Raw genomic sequence first — 10,226 nt, forward strand, 5'->3', positions numbered from 1 at the left:
TGTTAGGTTAGTGTGAGAAGTGGTCCTGCTGCTGAAGGGAGTCAGAGGTGCCAGTTTCCATAGGTCATACTTAGAGTTAACGCTGTTCATCCTGTTAACAGGGATGATCATATCTTAAGCATCTTCACATGTTGTAAACATCTATTACAAAATAGAATTTCCAAAATTATTGGCAACTGTTTCAGAATCTTGGATAAAATTCTATAGCCCATAAATAAAGGTGTAGATTCAAGGACTAACTACAACTATGGTGCGGAAGGATATCAAGAAAATGGAAGAGGTTTTAATGGAGAAACAATGTAAGGAAACCTTGAAGGCTCTCTGATGCTCCAATGACCTGAGGCAAAGGTGGAGGGTTATAACCCCTGCTGTAGAGGCTCCTCCACCCACCCCATGAGGTCTTTCCATCACTGCGACAAGGGAAGAGGCTGTGCTTGTGTGTCACCAACCAAAGTCTGATTCGTACCTCTGGCTACCTGACTCCGCTCTCACCTTCCTGTCTGCTGGGCTCCTGTACTCCCTCTTAAAGCCAACCAGATTCTAATTCACTTAACAAACAGTACCTCTGATTTTAATTCATTAATCGGAGCTGAGGCAAAGTTGAGCCCAACGTTTACCTTCACCTCTTCGTGGTCAATTCACCCTCCGCTGGCAAGAACCGTGAGTGTTTGAAGAATCAAACATCCACCGTCTCTCATTCTCATCACTCTGATGGCTGCCTTGGCTTCCCTGCCGATTCTCATCAAGTCTGCTAAAGCGTTGTGTTTCATCTTCTGCCTGCAGCCGCACTGAAGAGAGCCTTGAGGTACGATGCCAACAACTTCAATCAGCTTTCTTCTCCTTCTGGGGTACAGTAACAATCACAAAAAGAATAATGGCATCGTTCCACACGCATCCTTTTTGCCTGTGAGTATTCAGAATCACATCAGCTTGAGCGGCTGAGAACTCTGAAGACTGGCCATAGTTTAGATAAAATTTAGTGGGGCGGTGGGGGGGAGGGCAATGGAGGAAAACATCTTCATTTAAACATACAAAGAGCTGCATCTCAGTTCTTTCCAATTAGCAATTTCAATATTATTAAAATCTGTTGACAAAAATGTAACAGATGCTCCATTTTCCTTGAAGCTAATTAATCAGGGTTTTTTTTTTTAACCTCTACAAAATTTGGAGAAACTGGATCTTTGATAATCAAATAGTTTTCTCCTATACAAAATCTACATATGTCTGAAACAATATGTGTGTCACTATTAAAGAAGGATAATTAGCCCTGGAGCTCTCTGCATCTTCTTTTCCGAGTCTTCTGCCTCCAGATGGGTGGAAAGTTCCATGGGCGTCCACAGTGAGACTAAGCATCTGAGGGAGACAACTGGCTCTTTATGTCAGGGACAGTTCATTGCTGCTGCTATCTGATTAAAAGATTATAATAAACCTAATAACGTAATCCGACCCATTTTCAACCGAAAGAGGATTGCTTGTGAGGATGTTGGTCTTCCTATTTCCCTTTATTTTAGAAAAAAATCAAATAAGTATCGAAGAATACAGTGATCTCTCAATTATCTACTATGCAGTTTTAATATAAGATCAAATTCTAAACTTTCTTGCTTCGTATGTAGCCCTACCCACTTTCCTTGTCTTCAGATGTTATGCCTCGTGTGTAAGTATTTCAGCGTGAGTCATTAAATAAAAGGATTACTTACGTAAACACCAGAGAAACCATTCTATTACATCCCACAAATATGACACCAATTCTTAATGTCCGTATATAAATTCTACTGATTATCTCTAATTGGGGGGTTTCTTTGAATCAGGAGACAAATGAGGTTTATAGATTGAATGTGAGCATAATAAACTATGCCAAAGCCTCTTTTGTTTACTCAAAGCATTTGTCTCTTTCTCATGTCACATTAGTACTGCCCTGGTCCCACTGGGCATGCTCAGTGGGCAACTGCCTCCAGGGCTGGGCTGTTCTCAGGGTAGACAGAGGATCAGTGAGATGGGACAACCACACAAAGGAGCCAGGGACTTCTGCATAGACTGAATATATTAGCTTGACCTCAATGACCAGAATAAATCAATGGTCATAACCACATTCAGTATGGCTTCCACACCAATGACAGTGCCTTTTGTTTCCTTGAAGGTAGGGAAAGGGAGCTGTATGTGCTCTACTGAAGGTCATGCGACCTAATCAATGAAAATGTCACTGAGCAGAGAGGACGCATTCATCCTGATAGGAAACCGACACCATCAGTCTTACACAATCCACCTTTGCAAAAACCAAAACACCAAACTGATTCTGAGTTCTAGATTGCTCTATCCCTAACACTAATAAAGAGCCTCAAGCACTCCCAGCCCTTGTCCCTCTGACCTCGAATCACATTGCTGGAGCTTCAAAGGTCAGCAGGCATTAAGTAAGGAGCATGAGGCAAGATACCAGAGAAAGTCAGTGAGCAGAGAAAGTTAGTGTTAACTTCAAATTCAAAAATTCCTATGAACACTACTGGATTAAACCAAGTTAGCAGTTATGTTGGAACAGGTCTGCCCAGGTACCACACATGTCAGTCTCAAGGCTGCCCTCTAACCTCTGTATTCACCTACACAGAAACGTGTACCTACACACATACGAAACTACCCCAGAGCACGCCAACTCTCCCAGGTTATTCTGAGTCTTGATTTTATGTTCTCTCCACGCAGCTGAGGAGAGCTAGGCCATGTCTCTAGTCATAAGCTAAAAGCTTTAAATCATCCAAGTGGTTTCAGTGTTGCTTCCCAAACCCACTGATCACCAAAATGAACAAGAGCCATTTGAAAAATGCTGTGTCTGAGCTTCAGCCCCGAACATTGTGACCTAACAAGGAGCTGGTGGGAGCTGGTGGGAGCTGGTGGGAGCTGGTGGGAGCTGGTGGGAGCTGGTGGAAGCTGGTGGGAGCCGGTGGAATGATCCCTGCGAACTTTTATTGATTCGGACTTCTGGCTTTGTATTGTTTGTTCATTATTTTGTTTGTTTGTTTTTATTCCCCCAGAGTTTTCCAGGTGATTATCATGAGCAACAGGTTTTCGAGCAACAGGTTGCCTCACCCAGTGGGGTTCATTTTTTCACCTTTTGGGGATGGCTGGAAGGCAATGTAACTCTAATTCTGGAAATGTCCAGCCTTAGAGTTTGGGACCTACAGACTAGGTTCACATGATGCTTTAGTTATAAAATCTCTACATGTTATTCTCCTGAACAGCCTTGCCCCTAGTGAACACTTCAGGATGAGGCATCACAATGACTGAATAAAGTCGAAAACCTGTGACTTTGGGCAAATAGAGGGGAAAACATAGCAGCAAAGAAATATGATGACCCCTTCCTTCCCTTATCTTTTCCTATTGGATACTTAAATAACTACTAAACTCTCCTGCATCAGAGGACAGTTGTCCCAGAAGCTGATTTCATGGGGAGTGAGAGTCTTGACCCACAGAGTAACAGCCACAACACCACACTCACAGTGGAGCAGTCCAAGAGTTGGGAACCAAGGCCACAAGTGTCTCATTCAGTCTACAGGGTCAGGGGTTATGGTCCCAAGCAACTGATACTTGAAATGGCTTTTAGCATACACAGGACTCAGCTTGATGAAGGGGCAGCAATAGAACTTACCTGTTGGGAATGTGGTGAAGATGAAATTGTTCATTGAACATGGAGGGTGACCCCGTGGATGCAAGCATTGTATATCATGCCTCTTGTATGATATTAGAACGAGTGGGGAAAGAGGCAACGATATTATTCAGACATCATGTAAATGGAAGCCTTAAACGATCTTTGTTTCTTTTGAAGTTGATGCTACGGAAGAGAGAAGCAAACCGTTTGGCATCTGGCACCAGCAGCAGGATGCTGTGGTCTGTACAGCTTGGAAGGTTTAAATGTTTTCTTCTACCAGACGACACATTGGTCTGAAAGTCCAAGCCCAGTCCATGGAATAAGAATGAGATTTGATATGCCCATGATCTCCTCGGCCTGAAGAATTCGAGTTGGTGCCGGTGAGAACTTGCAGCTGGGGTCTTTTCCTGCCCAATTCCGGCGAGGGAGAAGGAGAAAGGAGGCCGCAGCTATTAGTGCACAGGCAGCAATTATGCTCTGAAACCCAGGACCTGACAGTCGTGCTTCTTGGGCAATCAACACTGCTTCCTGAGCTGGCTGCTTAATGTCTCCGAGGTGATGGGACCTGAAGGGAGCATGCGAACAGGTGGTAATTATGACTGACACAGTGTCGGCTTGTGCAGACATGCAGCCCCGGAACAAAACACTGCAGTTAGCTAACAAGAACTCGGGAAGGCTTTCTGCTGGCACTGTGTCTCTTTGCCTGACACTTCTGAAACAGGACTGGGGGGGGGGAGGCACTGTCAGCCCGGGTATTCGAGGGGATAATAGGCCACCTGAGTTGAAGGGAGCACGCTTACCATTTGTTCCTGTAGCTGCGATTAGGTCAGCCACTGCTTCCGTGTTGATCTGTAAGAAGTGATCTCTGCTAGCATGTTTTTTTCCCCTTTGGAAAATGTATTTTTTAGACACTTACTTCTGATGTGTGCAGCATTCATGCACACCCAGTGTTTTGAGCAATTCTCAGACTGGCCCCATATTTCTCCTTATTGTTACTCTTGCTGTATACAAAGATGTTTCAACAACAGACTTTATCTCCCTCTGTTTAGAAGGGCTTGCAGATAAACCACATTCCTTCCTGAAGATAAGGGAAAGAAACACCTGGGTGTGTTCCCCCCATCCGAGTGGCATACCCTGAAATTCACTGAATACTGGATTTGAAAAAAGCAGAGCAACAAGTTCAACACCATCAGCTGAGTGTAACTGGAGACATCCATCAAATTTCTTTCACATTTCTAGTTGTCCTGCAGAAATGCTTCTCTGGTTTCCAGTGGCAGCTAATCTGACTGTCCAGACTTGGAGCTGTGTGCCTGGACATCAGTTTGTGCCCCAGAGCATGGCTGCTGCTCAGCCCCCACCCACACTAGATGCTGAAGAAAACAGTCTTCATTTCCCCTTTAAAGACGTCGGTTTAGTCCCACCCACATGGCAATCCACTAAGCAGCTGCTTAGAGGAAGATCAGTGTATATGTCCTTGAGTTTGGATGTTTTATTAGTTCTGTTTTGACATTGCCGTCCTACATTATGCTCCCAATGCTGTGGGAGGTCCTTCTCTATATGTGTTGTTTTTATTGGTTGATGAATAAAGATGTTTTGGCCAATGGCTTAGCAGAGCAAAGGCAGGCAGGAAATCTGAACACACACACACACACACACACACACACACACACACACAGAGAGAGAGAGAGAAAGAGAGAGAGAGAGAGAGAGAGAGAGAGAGAGAGAGAGAGAGAGAGAAGGCAGAGTCAGGTAGATGCCAGGTAGTTGCCAAAGGAGAAAGAGGCCTGCCAGCCACCCACCTAGGAAATGAGACATTAAGAAAATGAGGTAATACCACAGCCTCTTGGCGATACATAGATTAATAGAAATGGGTTAATTTAAGATGTAAAAACTAACTAGGAATATGCCCAAGCCATTGGCCAAACAGTGTTGAAATTAATATAGTTTTATGTGATTATTCAGGTCTGGGTAGCCGAAAAACAAAAGTGCAGTCTCCGTTTACAGAGCAATCCATTAAAACTCTACCTGAGATCGTTAACACATTTTTCAAAAGTTAAAAGCTAATATAGATTCGCTGGAAGAGTACTTGCCTAGCATGCACAAAGCCCTAGGTTCCATCCCTAACACCATATAAACTGAGCATGGTGGCACTGGCCTGTAACACCAGCACTGGGGGGATCGGAACTTAGAGATCATTCTCAACTAAATAATAAATTTGAGGCAAACCTGGACTACATGAGACCCTGTATGGAACAAAATAAAAGCCAAAACATCAGATAGGACTTGTGTCAATGCTTCTATGGGGGTCATAGTAACCAAAGGGTCACGCTAACCTGTGGATTGTGAAAAACTTGCAGATTCAGCCAAGTGAAACTTCAAATTCTTACCTTGAACTGTTAAGTGATGGCTTTGGTTTCTGCATACCATCCATGGGATTCTTGCTGCTTATGTGGCCATTTTCTCTGAGTCACTCCCTTATCCCTGTCTGTCAGTTCTTTCAAATATTTTTCCTGCCTACCCACCAACTTCAAACCCCTTCTCTAATACTTTGTTTTATTCTCTCAATGCAAACTCATTTTCTACGTTCTATCACTTGTATGAAGATAATCCCCAATTTTCCCACTTGCACCCAATAGGCAGACAGGTCTTGATTGCACATGTTTCCTTGATCTCAGATAACATGTTTCCAGAAAATTTCTCTCAAGTCTTCCAATTATCATTCCGAACTGAAAGTCATTCTTCCATGGCGCCCACTGTTTTCTCAAAGCCTAAAAACATACAACCACTGGCATCAGCTTCAATCCTCTCTGAAATCTTACTCCTCTCCTTTTTCTGCTTACTGTATCAGAAATCTACAGATGAAAAGAGTGTGGGATTGAGATAGGAAAGCCCCCATCCAGATATAGTCGGTTTGCCAAGAATGGCCCAACCTTAACCCCTGCAGAACTGGGGTCCAACTGTCCATGTAATGAGGTACTCTCGGACGAACTGCTGCTCCTGGAGCTGTCCCAGTGCTGAGACTGCAATCAGGAATCTGCCCCCCTGCCCTGTCTGGGCTGAAGGTCAAGAGGAGGTCAACTGTTGTTGTCCAGGACCCGAAGAAATTGTTCTATTGTACAGAAAATATTCAGTCAGTGAATTGTTACTGGGATTGCATCCACAGGAGCTCATGGGGGAGAAGCATAAGGAAATACCTAGAAAAGGCAAAAAGTAACCTTTCTCATCCTCACCACAAATCCCTTAGACTTCTAAAAAGAAAAAGCTTCTTAGGACAACAAGAATATAATAACTCCAGGAGTTCTTGGAAACGGTCCATGTAGGTGAAGCTGGACACTGTAAACTCACCACATCTAGGACAACAAGGATGTGATAACCCCAGGAGTTCTTGGAAACGGTCCATGTAGGTGAAGCTGGACACTGTAAACTCACCACATCTAGGACAACAAGGATGTGATAACCCCAGGAGTTCTTGGAAACGGTCCATGTAGGTGAAGCTGGACACTGTAGAACTCACCACATCTTTACTTTTACCATGTCATTATCTGCAGGTGACATGAAGCCACATTTTGTGTAGTGTTCTCCCTGCAGACACTCATTTCTGATGAAGCTATTCGTGTCTCCTGTCCCATAATTCTTTCAAATAAGCTCCCTGGGCCTACTAGCCCCAAAGGAAAGAGCCATCTCTCCTTGTGTCACATTCGAACAATGTTGTTGGGCAAGATACGTTTCAAAAATACTATGGGTTGGCTCACTCACCATGGTCCCTCATTTTATCTGGAGTCAGGCTTGACCGTGCTACAGTAGGATACTTATCCACAGGTACACATAGCCCACATTTGGCATCACCGTCTAGCATAAACCTGTCTGTCCTTCGGGAGTACCCCCAAACCTCAGAAGACACAGTGTGTCCCACACTACTTTTCTTCAAGCTTTTCTCTCAGGTAGCTTCAGAAAGAGGTACAGTGTCTTCTTCACTGTCAGGATCGAGGAGGACACATCACGTTCAGGACACAGTCATGCACATGACTACTAATTGGGAGCCACGTGACACAATGTCATCAGGTTTTAAGCTTCAACTAAATGAAAATGCAAACCCTCATAGCCAGTACTCAGTCATGTAAGATGATGTCTAAATCAGCCTGATCAGACCCAGCAGACTTACATATCAGGAACAGAGTTTATTATTCCAAGTAACTTGGGTAGGACTAGGTCAGTGTTCTTCTTATTAAAGTCCTGCTTGTGAAAACCAGACCTACACATTCACCTCCAGAAATGTCCCTCACAATACAGGTGCTTATCTTTCGTTGTTGAGATGAATCTAGTATAAGCTGACCAAACCAGTATCTTTCACAATCTCTACCTCCCCACCAGGTGCTCAGATTTGCCAGGAAAGACTTAACAAATTCAAAAATTCAGTGGAATTTGAACATACTTTTTTTTTTTCAGAATACTTAACTTAGTCTCAGTATTCAAAACTAGAAATTTGCTAGGAAGTGTTTTAAGGTCAAAGCTCTTAGCATCAGGATCCTGAGATCAACCTTGTGGCCTTTACAGCAAGAACACACAAATAATTGACTAGGTTAGGGAGACCTGACGCCATTAACGTTAGATATGCGAGACTGATATCCCCACTTGTGTTCGTATTTGGTGAGACTGAAATGTACAAAAAGTGGGCCAGAACAGAACATTGTAGATAAGGCACCAGAAGGAAATTATCAGTCTTCTATTTCAAGTTAGTAAGGAGAAAAGAGCGAGTAGTTTAAGTGCTTTGACATCTGAGCTTCCAATCATATATTAAATGCATGGCTGGTGAGATGGCTCAGCAGGCAGGGCGCTTGCTGCCAAGCGTGATGACCTAAGTTTGATACCTTAGACCCACACGGCACATGTCGAGAACTGACTCCTAATAGTTGCCCTCTAACCTCAACATGTGTGCCATATGCACACAGTAAGAGAGATAATGCAAAAATTCAAAAGATAGAAATATAGTAAATATAAAATACTAAATTCTACACAACAGAATCCCAGAAAAGACTTTACAGAAACATCATAACTCATGAACACTCCTCACCAATCCACATGAGAATGCCGAACGGCATTCCCAATGAGCCCAGGACCTTCTGCGCTGGCCCAAACATTCCCCAGATGCATTTGGCGCCCCTACCCTCTCCGTTCAGCTGGGAATCCCCCAACTCACTGTGTTGTCTATTTCTCCACATGACATGGTTCCCATTTTGCAAGAGAAGAACCTGAAAGCGCTGGAGAAGAATTGTAAGGAAGTTTCTTACTCGTTTTCAACTCAAAGACTCAAATATAAATTATGACTCTGTAAATTCCCTGTAAATCAGACATGAGGAGGGAAATCAGTCTATACGACTTCATTGTCTGAGTAACCTCAGGCATTTGAAAAATAAAGGAGATCCTCATCGGGACAAAGACACTGATTCCATTTGCTTAGTGCTAATGGAGAAATCATATCCATGGTTGTGGGTGGAGAGTGAACCGCAGTTCTAGCAAGCACATTCCTTCCTTTTAACATGCACCAAGGGAAAGAATGCATGGATCATCAAGCACATTGATTAATGACAGAACATATTCTTAGAAATGCATGGTGCTGTGATGGTTACTGTGTAAAGACCACAGCATGTGCATATGAAGCTTAACTACTGTCAATATGTAACATGGACTTAGGTATGTTGGTGGAGGCTGCTCCTTCATTTCTGGTTGCCCAGACCCAAAATAATCACACAGAAACTATTAATTACAACACTGCTTGACCTGTTAGCTTAGGTATATTCCTGGCTGACTCTTATATCTTAAATTAACCCATTTATATTAATCTGTGTATTGCCATGTGGTTGTGGCCTACTGGTAAGGTTCTGTCCAGGGTCTGTCTCCTGCAGTGGCTACATGGCGTCTCTCTGACTCTGTCCTCCATCTTTGCTTGGAATTTCCATCTTGCTCTATTCTGCCCTGTCATAGGCCCAAGGAACTTCTTTATTCAATAACCAATAAAAACCAACACGTATACAGAAGGACTTCCCATACCATAGGTACTTATATCTACTATTGTGTATATGCTCCTGCACTTACCAAGCATTCATTGCATGGCAAATAACTGCACATACATAAAATTGTTTATACACGCTACTGTGTATATATACATGACTACACACATGCACATGACATTATATAAGCACGTGATTAGATAAATGCATATAACACATAATACAAATGCACATGACAGCATACATACACATGACTGTATATAAGCATACACAGTCTGTATATATACATGACTGTATATAAGCATAAACACACAACAGTATACATGCACATGAGCATATGCATGCACATTCAAAAAATGTACATGTATACATATACATTGAAAAGGCTGTGTATATGCATAAAACTGTGTGCATTCACTTGACAGTATACATGCGCATGACTGTATATACATATGCCACAAGAAAGAATACATGCACATGACTATACATATACATGACAGTATACAAGCACATGGATGTTTATACACATGACACTTGGCATCATACATATGCACATGAGCATATACACATATGCGAGTACTCCT

General features: G+C 42.9%; 1 long non-coding RNA gene across 1 annotated transcript; it reads left to right on the forward strand.

Moving 5' to 3' along the window:
• The first annotated feature begins 528 nt into the window (after positions 1-528).
• On the forward strand, positions 529-5,573 carry LOC146895793 (uncharacterized). Its single transcript, XR_015001297.2, has 2 exons — positions 529-906; positions 3,812-5,573. It is a non-coding gene; the product is annotated as an uncharacterized LOC146895793 (long non-coding RNA).
• Positions 5,574-10,226: the final 4,653 nt, after the last annotated feature.

The sequence above is a fragment of the Myodes glareolus genome, chromosome 1 (assembly GCF_982192425.1).
Source record: "Myodes glareolus chromosome 1, mMyoGla1.1, whole genome shotgun sequence".
In the NCBI taxonomy this organism is placed as follows: Eukaryota; Metazoa; Chordata; class Mammalia; order Rodentia; family Cricetidae; genus Myodes; species Myodes glareolus.